Source organism: Herpailurus yagouaroundi, unplaced genomic scaffold (genome assembly GCF_014898765.1).
Source record: "Herpailurus yagouaroundi ecotype Mexico unplaced genomic scaffold, PumYag 184, whole genome shotgun sequence".
In the NCBI taxonomy this organism is placed as follows: domain Eukaryota; kingdom Metazoa; phylum Chordata; class Mammalia; order Carnivora; family Felidae; genus Herpailurus; species Herpailurus yagouaroundi.
Genome location: NW_024412415.1, coordinates 4801037 through 4824770, shown reverse-complemented (window position 1 = coordinate 4824770; position 23734 = coordinate 4801037). Strand labels below are relative to the sequence as shown.

At 37.9% G+C, this 23734-nt stretch overlaps 1 long non-coding RNA gene across 2 annotated transcripts in view; it reads left to right on the top strand.

Annotated features, from left to right (window-relative positions):
• LOC121041476 (uncharacterized) overlaps nucleotides 1-23734 on the top strand; it is a 210195-nt gene that overhangs the window by 62932 nt on the left and 123529 nt on the right. The window lies entirely within an intron of this gene.

Here is a 23734-nt window from a genome sequence, read left to right as displayed (position 1 = left end):
TCTCGAGTACATGTTCAAGAGTTTTTCTAAGGTAGATATACTGAAATGAATATACCCATGTTAAACTTTATTAGATAATGAAATATTGTTTCCTCCAGTATTTGAAAGAATTTCTGGTCCATTAGTGTGCATAAGAATTTTTATTCTTGCAAAAACTTGGTATTGTCTCAGTATTAATTTTTTTCAATATAGTAACCATGAAATTTTTGTTTTACTTTTTACTTACCTTATTTACAAAAAGCTGAGCATTTTTTTTAAGTTTATTTATTTATTTTGAGAGAGAGAGAAAGAGAGAGAGCGACCAGGGGAAGAGTAGACAGAGAGGAAGGGAGAATCCCAAGTAGGCTCTGCATTGCCATTGTGGAGCCTGACGTGGGCTTGAACCCACGAACCATGAGGTCATGACCTGAGCCAAAATCAAGATTCTAACACCTAACAGACTGAGCCGTGCAGGCACCCTGCTGAGCAAGTTTTCATATACTTTCATACCATTTAATTTCTTCTTAGTGAATTTTGTTAACCTAATTTTGTTTGGACACTTTTTTAAAATGTATTTGTAGAAATTATTTTTACATTTTAAATATTGATAATTTGTTTTACATTTAAATACTGATAATTACATGATAAATACTGATATTACAGAAGTTTTCAGCTTGGTTCAATTTGATTCTTCAATGTGGTTGAATTCATCTGTATTCTCCTTTATATTTGTCCTTTTCATGTCTTATTTAAGTAATTCTTTTTTTTTTTATTTATATATGAAATTTATTGTCAAATTGGTTTCCATACAACACCCAGTGCTCATCCCAAAAGGTGCCCTCCTCAATACCCATCACCCACCCTCTCCTCCCTCCCACCCCCCATCAACCCTCAGTTTGCTCTCAGTTCTCAACAGTCTCTTATGCTTTGGCTCTCTCCCACTCTAACCTCTTTTTTTTTTTTTTTCCTTCCCCTCCCCCATGGGTTCCTGTTAAGTTTCTCAGGATCCACATAAGAGTGAAACCATATGGTATCTGTCTTTCTCTGTATGGCTTATTTCACTTAGCATCACACTCTCCAGTTCCATCCACGTTGCTACAAAAGGCCATATTTCATTTTTTCTTATTGCCACGTAGTATTCCATAGTGTATATAAACCACAATTTCTTTATCCATTCATCAGTTGATGGACATTTAGGCTCTTTCCATAATTTGGCTATTGTTGAGAGTGCTGCTATGAACATTGGGGTACAAGTGCCCCTATGCATCAGTACTCCTGTGTCCCTTGGATAAATTCCTAGCAGTGCTATTGCTGGGTCATAGGGTAGGTCTATTTTTAATTTTCTGAGGAACCTCCACACTGCTTTCCAGAGCGGCTGCACCAATTTGCATTCCCACCAACAGTGGAAGAGGGTTCCCGTTTCTCCACATCCTCTCCAGCATCTATAGTCTCCTGATTTGTTCATTTTGGCCACTCTGACTGGCGTGAGGTGATACCTGAGTGTGGTTTTGATTTGTATTTCCCTGATAAGGAGCGACGCTGAACATCTTTTCATGTGCCTGTTGGCCATCCGGATGTCTTCTTTAGAGAAGTGTCTATTCATGTTTTCTGCCCATTTCTTCACTGGGTTATTTGCTTTTCGGGTGTGGAGTTTGGTGAGCTCTTTATAGATTTTGGATACTAGCCCTTTGTCCGATATGTCATTTGCAAATATCTTTTCCCATTCCGTTGGTTGCCTTTTGGTTTTGTTGGTTGTTTCCTTTGCTGTGCAGAAGCTTTTTATCTTCATAAGGTCCCAGTAATTCACTTTTGCTTTTAATTCCCTTGCCTTTGGGGATGTGTCGAGTAAGAGATTGCTACGGCTGAGGTCAGAGAGGTCTTTTCCTGCTTTCTCCTCTAAGGTTTTGATGGTTTCCTGTCTCACATTCAGGTCCTTTATCCATTTTGAGTTTATTTTTGTGAATGGTGTGAGAAAGTGGTCTACTTTCAACCTTCTGCATGTTGCTGTCCAGTTCTCCCAGCACCATTTGTTAAAGAGACTGTCTTTTTTCCATTGGATGTTCTTTCCTGCTTTGTCAAAGATGAGTTGGCCATACGTTTGTGGGTCTAGTTCTGGGGTTTCTATTCTATTCCATTGGTCTATGTGTCTGTTTTTGTGCCATATTTAAGTAATTCTTATATAGTTTGGAGTTATAAAGATAAACTCTTATGTTTTATTCTAAAGTTTCTCCTTTTTATTTCACATATGTCTATCCTCCGTAGAGATTGATTATTGTAAGTAGCATGATACAGTGATTCAATTTCACTTTCCTAGATGAAATACTAATTGTCTGGGATATTTTATTTCATAGCTCATCTTTTCTTCACGGATCTGCACTGCCTATCATATATTAATTTTCCACATTCAAGTGGATCTGTTTCTGGGCATTCTATTTTGTTTTATTGGCTCATTTGTCTTTCTCAGAGCTATATTAGTTATTATAGCTATACCAATCTGATTGGACTAGGTTATGTTAGGTGAGAAACAACCCAGAAAACTCAGTGATGTAGCAGAACAGAAACTATTTTGTTTTCTCCTGTGAAAAATCTGTTACAGATTTGGAAAACTGACCAGAATGATTGTCCTTCATGAAATGACTTAACATTGTATATAAACTCATGATTCCATGATCAATATGACAGAAGATAGCTTTGGAATATCTAAGATGGGAATTAAATACATCTGTCTAGAAATGTCACATGTTGCCTCTGGTAACTTTTCATTAGTCAAAACTGGATTTATAGCCACCTATAACAGTAAGACAGCATCGGGAATTCACATAATTAATTTTATGATGTTACAACAACCATTCATTACTTGCATAAATCTCTGTTGGTCATGATGTATTATTTTTCATATTTACCATTTTGCATTTTGTTTAGTTGCTTTTGCATCCTTGTTGTAATTGAATTGGCTTGCAATTTTCCTTTAATGCTTTTCATACTATGTTTATCTGGTTTTGATATCAAAGATATACTGGCAAAATGAAATAATTTGAGAATTGTGGCTGCTTTTTCTCTTTTATGAAAGTGTTGGTATCAGATTAAAATGGTCTGTTCCCTGAATATTTTGTGGAGCATTCCTGTTAAATAATCTAGGCCTATTTTTTTTTTTTTGGTAGAAGATGTTTTAATCTCTATAATTGTTTATATGATTATTGAGTTTCTATTTCTTCTAGAGTCAGTTTCTTTGAATTACATTTCCATAGGCATGTTTATGTTTAAATTTTTATATTTAATGGTAGAAACTCATCTGTAATATTCTATTATTTATCTCATGTCTACTGAATCTCTAATTATGTTTCAGTTTCATTCATACTATTGATTATTTGTGCTTCTCTCCTTATAATCTGTCTTGTTAAAGAGTTGTCAATTTTATTTGTCTTTCAAAAAGCCAGAGGTTGATTCTTTGACTTTCTCTATTATGTTTTTACTTTCATTTTTTAAATTAATGTTCTTAAAATATTTTAGGTTATTAGGTATATAGTGTTTAGAACTTTAGTGTCTTCTTGGTAAAGGGACCCTTATTTTTCTATAGAGACTTTATACTAGCAAGGCTTTTTGCCTTAAATTCTATTTAATAATACAGCTATAAAATTGCCATTTGGCTAGTATTTGCTTGGAATATCTTTTCCATTATCTATCTTTTTTTTTTCTTTTTTTTCAACGTTTATTTATTTTTGGGACAGGGAGAGACAGAGCATGAACGGGGGAGGGTCAGAGAGAGAGGGAGACAGAGAATCGGAAACAGGCTCCAGGCTCTGAGCCATCAGCCCAGAGCCTGACGCGGGGCTTGAACTCACGGACCGCGAGATCGTGACCTGGCTGAAGCCGGACGCTTAACCGACTGCACCACCCAGGCGCCCCTCCATTATCTATCTTTTAATATCTCTGTATGTTTCAGTCATAACTCATATAAGTTTTGTGGCCATACCCTGACAATCTTATTCTTTTAATTGAAGACTATAGTTCACTTATATTTTCTGTGATTAATGATTTATAGAGATTATTTTTTACCATCTTATTTTGTGTTTTCTCACAAAAAAGTTTTTTTTAACGTTTATTTTTACTTTTGAGAGAGAGAGAGAGAGAGAGAGAGAGCGCGAGCGTGAGCAGGAGAGGGGCAGAGGGAGAGGGAGAAACAGAATCCTAAGCAGGCTCTAGGCTCTGAGCTCTCAGCACCGAGCCTGATTTGGGGCTTGAACCCACAAACCATGAGATCATGACCTGAGCTGAAGTCAGATGTTTAACCAACTGAGCCAACCAGGTGCCCCTCACTTTTTTTCCCCTAATGTCTCTTTTCCTATATTATTTGGACTGATGTTTCTTCCTTCTTTTTACCTTTCTACAAGCTTGAATGTTATGTGGTCTCTGTATAGTCTTTTAGGTATTATTCTGAAAATTAAAACAGGAATATTTAGTACAGTTTAAAGTTAACATCTTTGTCCTTCTCCCAAACAGTATAAGCAGCCTAGAAAAATTTATCCTGATCACCCTCCTGACTTATATACTATTTTGTTTTCATTTCAGTTTTCTCTTTGTTAAAAAAGTTCAACATTATTAGTATTTTAGTCAGTTCTTCTTTGTTAATCTCTATTGACATGTTTACATGTTTCTTTGCTATCATTACTTCTTACATTCTGTGTCATTTTTTGTGTGTGTCCCTAGTGCTTATTATTGAAGAAGAACTTTCAGAAATGTCCTTATTGAGAACCTGTGTGTTCTTTAGTTTTTGTTTGAAAGGAGGATTTCCATTTTACTCTCATTTTTCAAAGGAAATTTCACTGAGTATAGAATTCTGGGTTGTTAGGTTTTTCTCTAAGCCCTTTAAAGATTTTTTCCATTATATTTTGCTCTTGTTCCCTTCTTAACTTAAGAAGTCAGCTGTCTGGGGTGCCTGGGTGGCTCAATTGGTTAAGTGTCTGACTTCTGCTTAGGTCATGATCTTGCAGTTGCTGAGTTCAAGCCCCACATCAAGCTCTCTGCTGTTCGGGGTGGGGGGGGAGGGGGCTCTGCTTTGGATCCTCTATCTCACTCTCTCTCTGCCCCTCCCCATGCACTCTCTCTCCTTCTCTCTCTCAAAAATAAAAACAAAGAAATCTGCTATCCATCTTCTTCATTTATTTGTAAACTCTGTTTTCTCTCATTGCTTTGGGATTTTTATCTTTATCTTTGGTTTTTCAATTTTAAAACAATGAGTCTAGGTGTACATTCCTTTTAATATGTGCTAGTTGTCATTCACAGAACTATTTAAAACTGATGATTCTTTGGGGATCATTCATCAGTTTTGGGGAATTTTTATGACATTCCCATTATATACTGTACTTTCCGCACTTAAAAAAATTCTTCCTTAACACAAATTAGATGTATGTTAGACCTTATTTTGTCTTATAGAACTTCTTTCTCATTTCCTTTTGCTTTCCCTTTCTTCTCTGTGCTATAGAATGGCTAGCTTTTTCATTTTTATATTCCAGTTCTCTTATTCTCTCTTCAGCTATATCAAAGCTGACTAGCGTATTTATTGAGCTTTTAAAATTTTTTGGTCAGTTTAGTTTTCAAGATTTCTATTTAGTTCTTTTTAAAATATAATTTCTTATAGTTTCTGGTTCATTATTCACACTGCATTCCATTTAGCAAAGATTAACTTATTCATGAATGCAGATAGGCAAATCAAAAGTAATCTACTCACGGTTTTATATCAACCTCTGATTCCACTTTTTATTTTATTTTTTTAATGTTTATTTATTTTTGAGACAGGGAGAGACAGAGCATGAACGGGGCAGGGTCAGAGAGAGAGAGGGAGACACAGAATCTGAAACAGGCTCCAGGCTCTGAGCTGTCAGCACAGAGTCCGACGTGGGGCTCAAACTCACGGACCGTGAGATCATGACCTGAGCCAAAGTCGGCCGCTTAACCGACTGAGCCACCCAGGCGCCCCTGATTCCACTTTTTAAAGCATAAGTGAAATGCTTAACTGAGTGGGCATGCAGAAAATGTCTCCATTTTGTTACTTATTTCTATTTTTGTTCTGAATTCTTTCTCTGTATACAATTATATTTTTGCTTCTGCTCTTCTATAAAAATAATTGTTTCCTTGAATTAAAACTTTTAATAGTTGAGAAATTTCTTCATTTATAGTTGGAAATTTCTCAAAGTTCAGACTTTAGTAAATATGTAGTCTAAATTGACTGTATTTCTAAAGTTTTGTTTCTTTCCAATGCATTCTTCAAAATGTCTACCACCAATTTATTATTGCCCTGGGAATGGCTTCTGTTTGTTTAGGACTTTCTTGAACCCTGTTTTGTATCTCTAATTTGATGCTTAGTGCTGTGTCTGGTGCTTTTTTCTGTTGACCTTTAGTACTCTGTTCTAACTTTTTTTTATTAGAAAATTAACCAATTGAATAATCTGAAAAGATATTTCCCTGTCTAAATATATAGGCCCTCTGGGAGCACCTGGGTGGCTCAGTTGGTAAAGTGTCCCACTTCAGCTCAGGTCGTGATTTTGTGGTTCGTGCATTCAAGCCCCATGTCAGGCTCTGTACTGACAGCTCAGAGCCTGGAGCCCGCTTCAGATTCTGTGTCTCCCTCTCTCTTTGCCTCTCCCCTCCTTGCACTCTGTCTCTCTCTCCAAAGTAAACATTTAAAAAAGTTTAAACATATAGACCCTTAGATACTTACTGTTTAATTCTATTAAATATCTTCCATGGCTCAGGCACATGAAGTTATATAATTTCATTTCGAATCTTATTATGTAAGCTACATAAGATCTATGGTGTAGATGCCTTGCCAATTCTTTGATTAGGTCAGTGTTATTCTAGAAAGAAGCCCTTGAAATTAAAAATAACTTATTGATAAAAGTGGCCCCCAGTCTGTCATTTTTTTTCTGTAATTGGTATGTGCATCAAGTCAGATCATTCTAACTAACATGGTCACAGATATTTACTAGGGTATAGTGCCAAATGCAAACATTTATAGACTTGCTATAAGCAAGCACTAATCTGACCCCCATTGTGGATGGTGAAAAACTCACTGTGGTGGTTAATTATGTGTGTTAACTTGACTAGATCACAGGGTACCCAGATTTTTGGCTAAATATTATTTCTGGGTGTGCCTGTGAGGGTTTCTGGATGAGATTAGCATTTGAATCAGTAGACTGAGTAAAGCAGATTGGTCTTCCCAATATAGGTGTGTACCATCCAATCCTTTGAGGGGTTGAATAGAATAAAAAGGCAGAGGAAGGGAGAATTTTTTTTCTCTTTCTGATTGGTGGAGCTGGAGCAGGTCCCAACCTGTCCTCAGATTGGGACTTGCACCATTGGCCCTTCCTTTTTCAGAATTGCACCACTGGTTTTCCTGGGTTTCCAGCTTGCCGATGGTAGATTGTGGGACTTCTCAGCCTCCATAATTACATGGGCTAACTCCTTATCTTTTTGTATATATATTGTGTATTTATATGTAGATGACACACATACAGGTATAAAGAGATTGTATCTATATATTTTATACATAAATATCATCTATTATATATATGTGTGTATATATGTATATGATATATAGATACAGATATTTTATTATATTATTAAAATATATTCTATTGATTCTGTTTCTCTGGAAAACCCTGACTACTATGCTGACATAATCAGATCTCCTGTCTCGGGTAGAATGGAAGCCAGAACATGTGGGCCACCAGAGCTGATAATTGTCAAGCAGTGTCCCCACTGTGTCAGGGTCACTTATCCTAGTTATGGACCACCAATTAAATGTTAGGAGATTGACAAGAGCCTCAAGATCTAGAGAGAAAAAAGAACTACAAATGGATAGATTCCAAGGCCAATGCTATTTATTGCCTTGCTGTGGGTTTGAGGAGCAGAAATAATGTGAAGAAAAAATTAGTAGGACAACAACAGTGGGGCAAATGCTAGCTATAATCTTCAAACATACTGAAGTCTATATATTTTTTTAATTTGTAACATATTTTTGTTTTATAATGACTATGGGTTGTGAAAACAACATAATCTCCCTAATTCTCTTTATGTAGATGGGTGGATAGAGAATAGCAGTCTCTTTTTCTTACAGTTAATTGGTGGTCTGTAATCATTGGTTGATAGGCTACCCTATCACAATAGTGACATTATGGGCACTTGATCCTTTCAAACTCACCTCTTTCTCATCCTTCCTATCTTTCCTCCACATCCACTTCCTTTTATAATATTCTACCTTTTGACCTTTCATTTTCTTCTTGATTTAGAATTTCTTTTGTCTCTGCTTTGGCCTATTGGTGAAACACTTAGACACTCCAGAGACACTCCAGGCTAAGAGAGCATGACTTATAACTACAAAGCATTTTGACACAAATCATGAAAACATGAGGCATTATCATCAGCACAGAATTTTTTAAAATCTATTTTTAAATTATTTTTAGCACTGATACGAACAACAAAAGACCAGACATAGCTAATTTTATCCTAATATGCTGGTGGTTGTTTTGAAGTGCATATTTTTGTTGACCTGCGTATTTGGAGGTCAGTCTAGGTGGAGAGAACATACAAAATATAGTTAAACATTCCATTACTTAGGACAAGAAAAAGTACCTGAGGACACTTGAATTGTTTTCCACAGAATTTCTCACATTTTTATCACTTCATGTTTATTTTAGGGCACAAATCTTCCCTTGGCACCAATAGAAGATGTGGGTTGCTTGGGATGTGCTCCAGTCTGTCATATCACTTAGCTGTCACAGAAAGGCATTTTCTGCTAAGTCATAACAGACCCATAGGGCCATATTTTTAGTTCATATCTCTTTAAATGTACAAATGTACTTGCTACTACTACCAACACTGTCTTAGCAGCTTAAGAAGAGGCATCTTTCAGTCAGGGTGGGAGTAGGGGTGTTACTCCCTATTGTCATATTTGAAAGTCCAAAAATGGTGTTTGCAGACATTCTTTGGAAAACTGGACATCTTTAGAGTCTGTGATGAAGATATAAAAGATGGTAATAATAAGTCGTGTTGGTAAGGTGAGTCTGTGTATTCAGAATGCCCAGGATAACCAGAGTCATAATTCTGTGGCTGGCAAATATAATAGTAGCATTCAGTCATTAACAGCCCTCTAGGTAAACATTTTTCCCCATAGGAGAATGTGTTAAGAAAATGATCTGGTAGGTTGCACATTATGATAGTCTCTGGAAGACATGCTTGCATTTTTCGCAGAAACAGAGGCTAGCTCTCTGCTATTCTTGAAAGACTGTGTTGCCTGTTTGGAGTGATATTTGTGAGAGTGGCTCATGTTCCGCGTTGTAAGTTTCTTTGTTGCCTCCCCTGGGAAAGTGGTTTTATCTTTTTAATCCTGTGCTCTGTGGATTTGAGAGTAGAGTGTAGTCGAGAAAAAGCATAGGCAGTCAGGGCCTTGAGACAGTTTTGGCAAGGGCAGTTCAGCAGTAAATGTTCTAGGGAAGGGGTGTGTTTATGTTTTTTTATGTTAGGAACAGTTTTCATTTGAACAAAAGGCTACAACAGCTAGGAAGTAAAAAAAAAAAAAACAAAAACTTAAGGCATTTTTATACATTCCATGTTTTATTTTCCCTGGGCAAAAAATAACAATAGTAGTTAAACCCTCACCCCCAAAGTACTGCCTGCTTGTCCCCTGCTTTCTTCCTAGGTGCCATTAATGGTGTGCAGGAATAATTAGATCAAATCTATAACACACTTTGAGCTTTGAGAGAAAGGCCCTCTGAAAATGCAAGATGTCATTGTGCTGGTCTCTTATAGATATATTCAACCACAGATGTTTCCATCTTAACTCAGGGCCCATCAATTTGTGATAGTTAAACTTTAGAAAACAGTTGGAGCTATCTGACAACTTCTAAAGAACTGCAAATCTATAGATCTTAGTGGGAGACAGAGCAGCAGGATAATATGCCCAGGAAACCAAATATGTATTCTTTATTGTTCTTATTCCCTCCTCCACCTTGTTTTCTCTGGTCACCCTCTCCCTTCTCAGCTCTACCTCCAGTCCTCTCCCCATATGGTCCCAAGATCTCAAAAAAATTTTTTTTAATGTATTAAAAGAGGTATCTTTATTAAAAGGGGTGGGTTTATTAAAAGGGTCCAAAGATAGATCATTGTCATCACTGCAGTCTTTCTCCCTCATTTAGAAGCTGGCATGAAAGGCTTGATGTACAGAACAATATCATCTGCTCTAATGATCTGTAGACTGGAACCAGAGCTCAAAGGCTCCAGCCTTTCTGGCTCACACTGTGAGAGGGAAACGGCTGGTGCTCATGTTTTATTGGAAGGATGGGAACAAAGGATGTTAAGAGGACTACACAGGGGCCATGTGAGTCATAACAAGCCTTGTGAAATTGTTTCAACTCTTTTCCTCAACCTTAGCTGTTGTGACAAATGTGTCAAAGCTTTAGACAGGGAATACTGGATGCTGATGGAGCCTGGGTCGATGTAGAACAGGATTGTGCCTCTAAGTTAAGATACGGAAGCAGGAAGGAGAGAAAAAAGGAGAGTCTTTGTAGAAAGATAAGGTTACTGACATTTACTCTTAAACTAGCAAAGTATTGCTAGTTTAAGAAAAATTTCATTTCTGGTCTGGAAAGCCACTTTGTCACAAACATTCCAACGGCTTTGTATTTGTATTGGTGCCATTACAATTCATTGACCTGTGATTGAAATATAAAGAACAACTGAGTCATCAGAAAAATGTATTTATCTCAAAGGGTGCAAGTAGCTCACTCTCAGGGTGTTCTTGCCTTTCCTAGGCCAGCTGTCATCAATCTGGAGATTTCATTTAGATTGTCTGTGAACGAGTATGTTTGGGTAAGTTGTGACTTCTCTGCAAGGGAACAAGACGTGCATTAAAGCCCACATGGCTTCCCTCTGGGGCATATATCTAGGGTTTCGCTCAAAGCGATGATCGCAAAAGTGCCCTAAGTAAGTTGCCAATGTTTCTGCCGCCTACTATACAGAGATTTCAAGTTCGCAAGCCTGTGAATTCTCCATGACTCTCCAGGAACACAGAGAGAAGTAAATATTGAGTTCTGCAGATGGCACCTTATTTTCTGCTCATTTCCCTTCAGATCACCCGTTAGTCGATGAAAGAACGCTAGTAGCCTTTGCCAGAGGGAGCAAAGGCCGCCACATGGCTGGGAACTGAACTTGAAGTTTCATTGGCTTAAGCCCCAATGTATTTCTAAATTATCATCCAGCTTTAAGTGAAAGTTAAAGCAGAAATATGCTTCTAATGCAAGTAGCTGGATTTTGGCTGGCTTCAAAGGGGATACAGGTCAGAGTTTTGTTTCTGGGTTTGAGAGGCTGCTTCATCACCAAGAAATGAGGTGGGGACTCAAAAGAAGTAGATTCTTTTTTTCTGTTATTGTACACAGCCTGATGGAAAATTGTACTTATTTTTTTTTTTTTACTTTAAAACTTGCATCTGCAAAATGGGGAGAAGTGACCTTTGTTGACCTCTTAAGAACAGTGTAAGGCAGGTAGTTAATGTCTGTAAGTCCAAAGTAAATAGCTGTTCAATCAAGAGAGTTTTCTTTATTATTATTATAATACCAATCGCAGAGTGGGCTCACACAAAATAATTGTTTTCTTTCCTGTCTAATGATACATTCTTAAAGCTCTTAGGGAGCCACTTTCATCACAGAGTTAACTGGAGTCCTGTTGATTAGTCTTTGAAATTGAATGCAAAAAGATTGCTAATATCCAGTGGGGAAACAGGTACTCTTAGACACTGTTGGTGGGAGTATAAATTGGAACAGCCTTTTTGGAGGGCAATTTGGCAAATTCTATCAAAATTTTAAGTGCTCAAACTCCTTTAACCAAACAGTTTCATTGATGGCTTTCTTTTGTAGAGAAAAACTTCCACATGGGCATGAAGTAGCATATACAGCAATGGCCATTTGAGCTTTCTTTTAGATAGGAAAACGTTAGAAACCCTTAAATTTCTGTCAGTGAACAACTGGGAGAACAGTGATGGTTCACCTCTACTGTGACACTCCATACACCAGTAGGATAGAATGAAGATCTTTTTTTTACTGATGAAGAGCTCTTCAGATATATATTTGAATGGAGACAGAGAAAACAAGAGTGACATATTCCTATTTATGTTGCAAAAGATTTTTTTTATACATAAATATATGTAAAGCTAGACAAAGTTTGGGAGGTTTATATACCAAACTGATGACATCTGAGACGGAGAATGGAAAGAATACAAAAACAGGCAGGCGATTTTTACTTTTACTCTGTATTTCCATATCTTTTGAGTTTTTGTAGGCTATAGACAACATACTTAGCTGTTCTTATATAAAAATAATAAATAGAGTTGAGAGACTTTTCCCTTTGGTCTGGAAAAAGTCTAATTAGCTTCCTCTGCTTCAGGTGTTTCATCTAAAAATTGACACAATAGTTCTATAATATACCTCTGTTGTAGCTACCATCAGAAGTGATGAGTAGAAGCAGATCCAGAATTGTCAGGAGAAAGTCAAGTCTTGGATTATGTTGTATTTCTTTAGAGAGTTCAGCCTCCTTGGTTACCCTTTTTTTCCATTTTGCCATAAAGAGTATAAGATCAAAGAGTATAAGAATAAGAAAAGTATGGAGTGGTATTTTTGAAAGATATTCCACACAACACTTGTCTCAGCTTTGATTGGAAGTCTTACTCAAAGCACAATCTATAGGACTCCATTTACTCTTCCTCTTTCTCAAAAGGAGCATATTTCCCTGTTATGTGGTTTGGAATTGGCCATACTCTTAGCTTCAGCAATGGGGCCTGATTGATATCAGCCAATACACTTCACCTTCATCAATTGAGGAATAATTAAACTTAAAATAATCAGGACAACACATGGCCGTAGGAAAAATGACCCATGGTGGACCTGTGACTTAATCAGAAGCCAGTAATTTTATTTGATGGTTGAGGAAAAGAAGCTTTCTCTCCTATTTGTTGGTAAATAAAGACTACCTGGGAGTGACTACAATTAGGCAAGCCCACTTAAGGATGAAACTGGCATAAGGAGGGGTACAGAAATGAGTGAATTTCCGGGACCAGAATTATACTCTTGGTGCCTGAAGCTCATGCTGCTTTTTTAGTTAAATGAGAATATGAACTCCTTTTATTGATTATATTGGTTTTGGTTGGGGTTTCTGTGATTTGTAAGTGAAAACATTCTGACTGGACATGATATGCCTCACATTGTGAAGAGATAATGTAAAGTGCTGGTTCAGAATATGACTTTAGTGCCAGAGTGTAGGATTTGAATCCTGCTGTCACTTACTGGCTGTCTAATCCTGGGAAGTAAAACAGAATTAATAATGGTACCTATTTCATAGTATTGTTATTGTGATTTAATAAAATAATACATGTAAAATGCTTGACGCTGTGGCTGGCATGTAATAGTACCTAACGAATTATTAGTACATCAGTAGTCATTGGATGAAAAAAAGAGTTGCATTCAGATTGGTTTTGGGGAATCTGTGTCAATCAAAATAAAGATAGTTTCTCCACTGCAGATCTTCTTAAAGCCTTTAATATGCTAATGTGCATTGTGAATTTCCAAGACTGAGATGTTGCATGTACTATTATCCAGAGTCATTTGTCCATAGGAAACATTTTCTTTTCTCTGAGAAATAGCTGACTGATCTTCTGCAGAATCTGCTTCCAGAAATACTGACTTTGAGAGAACATTAAATAAAATAGTACTCAGTGTGTCAGATGCCCAAGAGTCTGTTGGTTTGACTCCATTACAACTATGTCCTGTTTCTGCAACTGGAGGTGTACACCTGAGGTATTTTGTCCTATGACCCCTGCACAAGAGGGACACTGTCTAGTAGTCAGTCTTGCTTTAAAAATGTATTTTAATTTGCATCCAAAACTATGAGAATTTCAAGGCAGATTGCTTCTAATAATAATAGCCACCATTTACTGAATAGCTGTAATGCACTATGTACTTAGCTAAATTCTTCACTTTCATTATCTCATTAATCTTCTCAATAGTCATATAGTGCAGGTATGATGATGCTCTCCCTTTTGCAGGTAAGATAACTGAAGCTCAGAGTGAGTCCGTAATTGCCAAGGTCAGCAGTTGGTTAGTGGTAGAGCCTGAATTTAGAACCTGGTCTGTCACCACCTCCTGTAGTAACCAACACATTAAGTAGGTATACAGAATCCTTCCATTAGAAATTGTCTTCAAGTGCACATATAGATATTTTTAATCTCAGACTGGTGACCCAGTAGAATCCTTAAAACCAATCTGTGCATGGACAGTTAAGTGTATACATAATACCACTAGCCTAATGAAAGTGTTTCTTTTTCTTTTTCATCTTATATGGATTTCAAAGCCATCCATATCAAAGCACCATCACCTGAGAAACTGAAAACCCAACAACATGGCTTCTTTATCAAGGAGCATCTGTTTCTTACAGTGATCACATTGCCTTTCAGCCTTTTTCTGCATAGTTGATAATTCAGAAGCATTCTCCTATACAGTAATTAAAGATGAGTTTTCCAGCCCTGTTGAAAAACTCCTCAATTTAGCTATGACAGGTTATATTTTATAATGAGGTGAAAGGATATCACTGCTGGAGAAAAAAAATCCACGGACTCTGCTACTCACAAAAGGCTGTCAAATATCATATGCTTCAGTGTAGAGGCTCATTGTGGAGGAATGCTTCTGTGGGGTTTTAGATTTTCCTAGGTCTATCTGTATTCTGAGAACAAACAGTGTAGAGAAATGGTAAAGCTCTGGAAGGAGTCAAACTCTCAGCAACTGGCTGGGATGTTTTTCCCTCGGAACAGAAGCAAATGCTCATAAATAGCCCTTTTCACCATCTCTCCACTGCCCACTCAGAAGAGCCCTAATTAAAGTCCAGACCTTCACATTAAAGGCAAGGACATAGCTAGAGGATGGAAAAATTCACTTTGGGTTTCACAGCCTTACTGTGCGCCTGGGATGTTTATTGTAAACAGTTTTTCTGTTTTGGTAGACTGTCTACCCCCTGTCACACCCTTCTGTTTCCTCATTTGAGTGTGTTTTTGCAAAATTATTGTGATTTTCACCTTTGCCCTGACTGAAAGGTAACAATGACCTAATTATATTTCCTATTTAGATTTAGACCAGGGTATTTGTGGAGTTCATATTACATTTATTGGCTCTCTATATGTGTTTTTTTTTTTTTTAGATGTGCGCGCGCGCGCACACACACACACACACACACACACACACTCATTCAAGGCTGAGGCTGTTGGGCCTAGGCCAGTTTTCAGCTTTGGTGTGCCATCTCAAATGAGATCCCTCAGTCCCCAAGGGCTTGCAGCTACTTGCGAGTGCCTGACAGATTGGAGGTAGGTTCATTTCCTTTAGTTCTTTTGAATACAGCCAGCGGTGTGAAGACGGAACTTACTATCTTCCATATTGTTCCAGTAGGTGTTTTAGAAACTTCCTGAATAGGACTCTGTTAATCCCCCCTCTTTCTTTTTCCTCACAAAATTAAGACTCTTTTGGAGATATACATATAAAATGTATATATAATTTTTTTAAGAGAAAAAGATTTTATGGGAAGTTCATAGCTATAAATGAGAGATAAAGAGTCAAAAAGGAAGTAGAGAGACATGGAACACCTACTTTTGTGTTCACTTCCATGACACCAGGGAGTCCAAAGTATAAACAAAACCAAAAGGGGAAATTAAATTTGTCAGCTAGAAAATTTTATTTAAAAAATAGTCACAGTTATAGGAAATATTACAGATTGTGTGACACCGGATAGCCTTTATTTATCTGCCTTTTCATTGCTGCAGAGCACATGTTAACCTTGAGAGCACCTGAAAAAAACTCAAGACATCTGAGTCCTTGATTTCCTATTTACTTTCAATAATAATTCAGGTTTTGTGTCAAAATACTAATAAATATTGCCAAAAAGAGAAATTATTTCTGGACTTTGTTTCTTCAGAGGATGATATCACATTAAAACTTGGCAGAAAATGTGTTTGTTAAATATTAACTTCAATAGCTTGAAAGGAAAAATATTGAGAACCAAAATATGTTGGACAAATAACATTATATCTTCGTGTATCTAGAGAGAATCTAGTCATAAAGCAGAATCTTTAGTGATGTATGTCCCAGTGGGACAATACTATCTCAGTGTATTTTGTTTGTTTGTTGCACTATTCTCTGCATCACTCTAATGTTTATTGCATTTTGGTATATATTTAATCTTTATTGCTTTCTCTTAAAATTGTTTTATTTATAAGTTTGGGGCCCCCGCAGTACTGTCCATCCCAGTTTGTGGCAGTGCCATCTAGTGGCAGAATGATAGCTCTTTCTCACTAGATTTCAGTGGGGTAATGGATGAAGAGCATGCTGGGAGCAGAAGCCATTTTGTGAAATGCAGTGCTTGCCTAAAATGGGCTGAGAACTCAAATTCAGCTATGTAATCCTTTATTTACTTTTTGTGACTCTTTTATTTTTTCCTAAGAAGGAAGAAGATAATAAGCAAGGCCAATTTACCAATTCAGTACATACATGTATACATATGTATATATGTATTGTTTTTGTTTTGTTTTTTTTTGTTTTTGAGAGAGAGTAGTGAGAAAACACAAGTGTGGGAGGGGTACAAGAGGGGAGAGAGAATCTTAAAGAAGCTCCATCCCAAGTGCAGAGCCCGAGCCCCACTCAGGACTTGATCATATGACCGTGAGATCATGACCTGAGCTGAAATCAGGAGTACTGCACTTAACTGACTGAGCTGCCCAGGAACCCCTATCAATTTAGTTTCTTTATGAAGACTTATGGTAGCATTTTATATTCAATGAAAGCTAGTAATTTTCCTGTGTCTCTGTTCAGTCTCTTCTTTGGCTGGTCATCAAATTGATGATTACTGTTTTATAGAATTTATACCTTAATTGCCTCCCCTGTTTGTTTTCTTTCCCCATGTAAGTTTTCTTATACCATTTCATATGAGAATCTGATTTTTTAAAGATGTTTAAAAGAGGAGATATAAAGACCTTATTTATTTCCAGTGTTAAACAACTGAAGGAAAATATTCTTCATGCTAGGTATTTCCCAAATGTTGTATGCTGTATTTAATTCCAGTTTCCCCCCTTCCCCACCCCCACCCTTCATTTTCATTGTAATTTACTTCTGGGGAATTAAAATTGGTTTTGTTGCCCTAAATTTGCAAGTCCTAGATATTTGTACCCAGGGAATTACATGATTTTCTCTGACTTTTCCATTCTTGCCATTGTGACTAGACCTCTGCTTTATGAATCAGTTGGAACTGGAGTCTTGCCCTTGACACTCAGCCAGATTTCTTCTTCAGAAATACAGGTTCTGGAATCAAAGAAGTTGGTACCATTTCCTGGTTGTGTGATGGAGGTAAAATAGTTAACTCTTAAAAATCTGTTTTATTAACTATAAAATACACTTTTTAGAACATGGTTTTGAAGATTCAGTACTTCTTCACTTCTTGGCATATAGTAAGCACTTAATGCATTTCAGGTGTTATTATTACATATTTCTTCCTGCTAGAGGTTGGATTCTGTTCCCTCTAGCTACAGTCTCAGACTCAAATGGGATAGATAGGACTGCTGTGAGGAGACTTCTGTGCACTGGCCATGCCTTTCAGGGGACATCTCCGAGGCTGCCTCCGTTTTCCTAGCCATAGCCAGCTCCCTCCAATTTACCTTCTTTTCCCTGCCCGTCCTCCTTTAAAGCTTCAGTGTGACTCAGAGGCGATCTCACCTGGGTTGCAAATGATAAAGTGTCTCCCCCACCACTCTTTTTTGAAACTTGCTTCCATCATCTGATGGTTAATGGGGGTTAGAAACTGATGGGAAGGTGACATCTGCACATGGTTTACTTCATGAAATGATTTGTAGCTCCTGATGCTCAAAGCATGAAAATGAGACTCTCAGAACAAAAACACTTTTTAACATAGTTTTTACAACTAAACCAAGAGTGAGTGTGTGAGTCTCTATTCCAGAATATCTTATTATATATATGCTTTGGTATAGTAATAGTGTTGCCCCCTTTTTGGCATCTGAGGAAAACCTGCTTTATTCAGATTTCCTTGATAGCAGTCACCATGGCTTTTTCTTCTCTGTAGCCCATGGAGAGCTTAGTACAAAGTCTCTCCTGTGATAGGCACTTTTTAAATATGGGTTGAGAGAAGTGACGGCATCTCCCAAACAGTCCTCCTAGAAAGATCATTTCAGTAAGTAAAGGCACCTAAGTTTGATGGTTGATAGACTAGGCCCTGAATATTTTGAAGTTGACTCTTGTCATTAGTATCATTGAATAACTTCTTGCCAATTTTAATAAAAATTCAAACTACACATATCATTACAGTTACCCCAAGTGTTTTATTATTATTATTCCATGTGCCAGTGAATAGAACATCTGTTTTGGGGCGCCTGGGTGGCGCAGTCTGTTAAGCGTCCGACTTCAGCCAGGTCACGATCTCGCGGTCCGTGAGTTCGAGCCCCGCGTCAGGCTCTGGGCTGATGGCTCGGAGCCTGGAGCCTGTTTCCGATTCTGTGTCTCCCTCTCTCTCTGCCCCTCCCCCGTTCATGCTCTGTCTCTCTCTGTCCCAAAAATAAAATAAACGTGGAAAAAAAAATAAAATAAAAGAACATCTGTTTTATTCTTCACCCTCACAATATCAAACAAGTGAGGGTTTATCGCCTGGAAAACATCAAACTTTTCATGGATAAAATTTGGTCCCGCACTTTGCTCATCCATTCTCTTTAAGAGGAAGAATTATTTAGAAGACTTTGCAAATAGAACTGTGTATAATTTCTCTTACCTGGTTTGGTTTTCTGCTTGAGCTTAAGATCAGTCTGTGTTCATTTATTCTTTTCCTTATTTATTCACTAGCTCATTTATGTAGCCAGCAGTTAGTGAGTGCCTTCTATGTGCCAGGGCATAGGGGAGTTCTTGCAAACCAGAAACATCAATTAAGTACTATCCTAACCATGATGAGCTCCCAATCTTCTATATTGGAGAGTCAGGTAAACAAATATTTTGTCACAGCAATGTGACCTGTGGCCTGGTGAGATGTGAAGAGCTCTTTGGTAGTACTGAGGGAGGCACATTCTGTAAGAGCTGTAAAAGAGCTCACACTGAGGTGGGAAGGGGTGAGCTTCACTGTGGGTCTTGAAGAGGAACTAGAGGTTTAGCAGGTGAAGAAATGGAAGAATTAATATGGACTTCAGAAAAGATTATTAACCTTTTGCCTTACTCTTTTAACACAAAACAGGGTCTTTACTCTAATTGTAATTAATTTTTAATTAGCCTTTTTTTTTAACCAAAAGCCTGTAGTAAACATGGAGCAGTGGGTTGAGCTTACCTAAAGATGATAGTTATGTAGCAAAGTAATTATTAGGGGAATTTTGCTCACCCATTATGCCGAATACTAAGAATAATTCACATTTAGTCCTTATTCTAATTAAGCACTTTGGGTGTGCTTTCCTTTGCAGGGACAGGAAAAGCAAGTAAAGTGACAAGTTTCCCAAGTTGCTAATAGCCAAGCTAAAAGTCATTAGGAGACTGAGACTTACCTTTTCCCAGTGGGAAGGTCTGTTTATACATGGTGATGGTGCTTGGCAAACTAGACTGTGATTTGTCTTTTCGTATATAACCATGTATTTGTTTCATTCATTCATTCAGTCAGTCCCCAGGTATTTACTGAGTACCTGTATGTGCTAGCTACTGTTCTGTGTGCTAGAGATTTAGTAGTGAAAAAGACAAAGTACCTACCCTCAAAGAAATCTATATTTAATTGTGTGTTTGTATGTTTGGATGGGGCATGGGGAGAGAGTATAATTGAAATAATATGAAAAAGGGGCGCCTGGGGGACTCAGTTGTTTAAGCATCTGACTTTGGTTCAGGTCATGATCTCATGGTTCATGGGTTTGAGCTCCGCATCAGGCTGTGTGCTGACGTCTCAGAGTCTGGAGCCTGCTTTGGATTCTGTGTCTCCCCCCCCCCCCCCACCTCGCTCCTTCCAGTTGGCACTCCTTCTCTCTCTCTCAAAAATAAATAGACATTAAAAATTTTTAAAAAAAGAAATAATATGAAAAATATGTATAATATGATAAGGTATAAATGCCATACAAAATGTAATTGAATAATTTTGGTAGTGTTAAACGCCATGATGAAAAAATACATTAGGGAAGAGGAATAGAAAATATATTGTCTTGGGGCTTCCTAAGACTACTGTCAGGTTCATTGTTGATCTAGCAGGACTCACAGAACTTGGAAAGCTGTTATATGCACTGTTACTTTTTGTCACAACAAAAAACACATCAGATTACAATATAAAGGAAAAAGATGCTTAGGGCAGAGTCCAGAAGAAACCAGGAATCAGCTTCCAGTTGTCCTATCCCAATGGAGTCACATGGCTTGTACTGAGTTTTCCTAGCACTAAGTGTGTAAAACTTGGAAAGTCTTTCCAACCAGGGAAGCTCACCAAAGCCTTGGTGTGCAGGGTTAGTTATGTAGGCATGTAACACCATCCCGACTGAATTTAGCTATTCAGTCTCCAGGCTGCTAGAGGTCAAACTGCTACAGTGTGACTCAAAGCCCAGGCACGCAAAAATAGGCATTCACCATAAATCCCATTGTTAGCCTAAACTATTATGGCCCTAAGCTTCAGATATACAAAGAGACTCTTGTCAGGATACTCCAAAGTCCCAGAGTTCTTCTCCCAAGAGCTACATCAAGGAAGGGTAGGGTTTAAGCAGTGTAGGTATGCTAAGTTAACTGTTTACTTTCCAAAGAGAGGCAGAAGGATTTTCTAATAGGGATTTTTCTTTTAATCTCTTCTTTAAATGTAACTCATTTTACATTTCTTGGCTGCCAGTTCTCCATGTGCTAATCTACTTTGTTTCTTATTCCAAGGCACTGCTAAGCACCAGTGTGTGTCAGTGCGTACGTGTGTGTGTGTGTAGTATTCTTGTACAAGGTACCACTAAATGTATAACTTATAATTTATTTTCATTGTATATGGTATCAGAGTCAACACTGAGAAACATAAAGCTTTTCTTTTCCTTATTTTTAACAATGAAATCAGTTGATGTATACCATGAAATCAAAAGAGTGCATGTGTGCGGGAGATGACAGGGACTGGAAAGAGGGAAGATACAGGATATTACCTGTAGGTATAGTAGAGAATTTTACAATTGGTAGCTATTTGTACATTAGCTGCTTGAAAAAAATCTGCTTCTTCCAAAAGTGAAGTGCAAATTATATAATATGCAGTATGTGTATTTATAGAAAACAAATACATAGTCATTATAGCCTCTCCTTTAAGGTCATTATGCTTGATGAAATTTACATCTTTCTGAAAACATAGTCATGCTCATCTCCTAGAAAATGTACAGTGGAAGGCAAAGTCCTTTCCTTCTGCTTCTCATATCATGCATTTGTACTTAGAGTGGAAACCCATAGTTGTGAAAATTAAAGAAAAAAATGGAGGGCCAGCTGTGTTTCAGTGGTAAGGAGGGCTTAAATTAATAAACCTATTCCCCTGCAGCTGGAGGACAAGTATCAAGTCTGTGAAGAGGAGGAAGACTTTTGCCTTCCACACCTGTCTTTGAGCAATAGGTTTCAGAGAATGTTACCTAAAGGCATCATCACTGCTCCCCACTGACCACACTGTTTGCTTGTGATACCTTTCTTGTGAACAGAGAGCCTTTCTAGTGAACAGGGAGTTTTATGTGGGAAGAAAATGTGGATCACATGTTAGAGTCACTTAATATGTGTCACTTAATAGTAAAGTAAGGTGTGCCCTATTACGTATATACTATACACACATATCTCATATATATGATATACACAGTGACAACCAATTTAGTAGGGAAAGTTCATATAAAACAGTTTCACCTCATTTATACCAAATTGTTAAGTAGTTTTCTAATTTTTTTTGACTTTCATGATGTTGCCACTTTCTGTAGAGCTGCCTATATTTATGACACAGGGTTTTCTTTTTTTTGTTGGAATTTCTTTTTTTTTTTTTTCTTTTTTTTTTCAACGTTTTTATTTATTTTTGGGACAGAGAGAGACAGAGCATGAACGGGGGAGGGGCAGAGAGAGAGGAAGACACAGAATCGGAAACAGGCTCCAGGCTCCGAGCCATCAGCCCAGAGCCTGACGCGGGGCTTGAACTCGCGGACCGCGAGATCGTGACCTGGCTGAAGTCAGACGCTTAACAGACTGCGCCACCCAGGCGCCCCTGTTGGAATTTCTAATTTGCCACACTCTTAGTTACCCATTTCCCTTACAGCTTCTAGCATAACTGCATGCACTATCACCTTGAGTAGGGCATATTAACTTGTCTATCTCCACGTTTGGCTTCTAGAGTCTTCTCCAATCTTCTCTTCACATTGTTTGTTCGGCACATTGTTCCTTCTCTGTAAAATCTCTGATTGTGCCCCTTGTCCTCACTCTTGGCCGAGTACCAGCACTCCCACTCAGGAAATCCAGTTTGCTCCCATTGTGTGCTGGCTGCCCCCACCTTGAGTCATACGTTCTTCTTCATTTCCCCACACGTTCTTTGTGTGTTCCACTTCTCCTTTTCCGCCGAGCCCTTCGCCTCAGCTCAGCCTGCCCACACGCTCAGATCTCAGCCTCTCCAGCCCACGGCCGCCCACTCTTGCTGCCACTGCTCTGGGTCCTCCCTCCCTGGTCTCACCTCACTCGGCACGACTGGGTGGCTGCCTGGCTCTTCTTCTGCTTCGGTTTTTTTCGCCTTTCCAGTCTATTCATCACACTGCTGACTGATTAATCTTTTTAATATCCTCATGTCACTTTATTCTCAAAAACCTTTAATGGCTCCCCAGTGCTTATTAATAAAGTTCAAACTCCTTAGCTTTGCGCTTTGCCAAGCTTTCCCCATGATCTGGCTTGCTGCCAGCTTCCTCAGCCTTCTCTCCCTCCACTCACCTTTATTTTCTCTACCTTTGGTCCACACCACATTGTCAATTGTTGTTCCCTGTGTATGCCCTGTCCTTCCCAGTTTTCTTGTCTTGGCTCACATCATCCTTCAGCCTGGATTCCTCTCTTCCTTTCAAGTATGTCTCCTTCCGCTGCCCCCTGCTACTCAAATTTCACATCTAGCTCAAGTTTACCTCTTCCCAGAAGCTTCCCTAGCTAGAAATGTTCTCTTCATTCCCATGGCTTTCTGTAATAGGGGTAGTTTGTACCCCTCTTACAGTACTTATTCCATTTTGTACTGTTATTGTTATTTATGTATACAGCTTCATTTCTCCTAGAATGAAAGCTCTTTAGGATAGAGTGTATACTTTTTTGTTGTGTATTCTATAGTACCTTTTTAGTACAATATCTGAAAAACACTAATGATATGTTTCCTGAATGAGTGAATAAATGAATGCATATCTCCAGAAGAAGGAACTGCTGATGGAAGTATACCTCATATCTTAACTCAGTATCTAGGTGTGAATAAATTAAAATAATTACCCTCAGCACATCAATTCTTCCGGATATTTTGTAATTGCTCTTATCATGTAAAGCATATCAAGGTAATTGGATACAATGTGTTTACGAGCTGTAAGATATATTACTGTCCCAGACTGAAATTTGTTTCCATCTAGATTAGTAATACTGCCTTCTAATGACCTCTGAATCTTACAGCACAAGTCATTAGGGTATTTATCGGAAATAGAAATCAGATGAAAAAGCCGTTG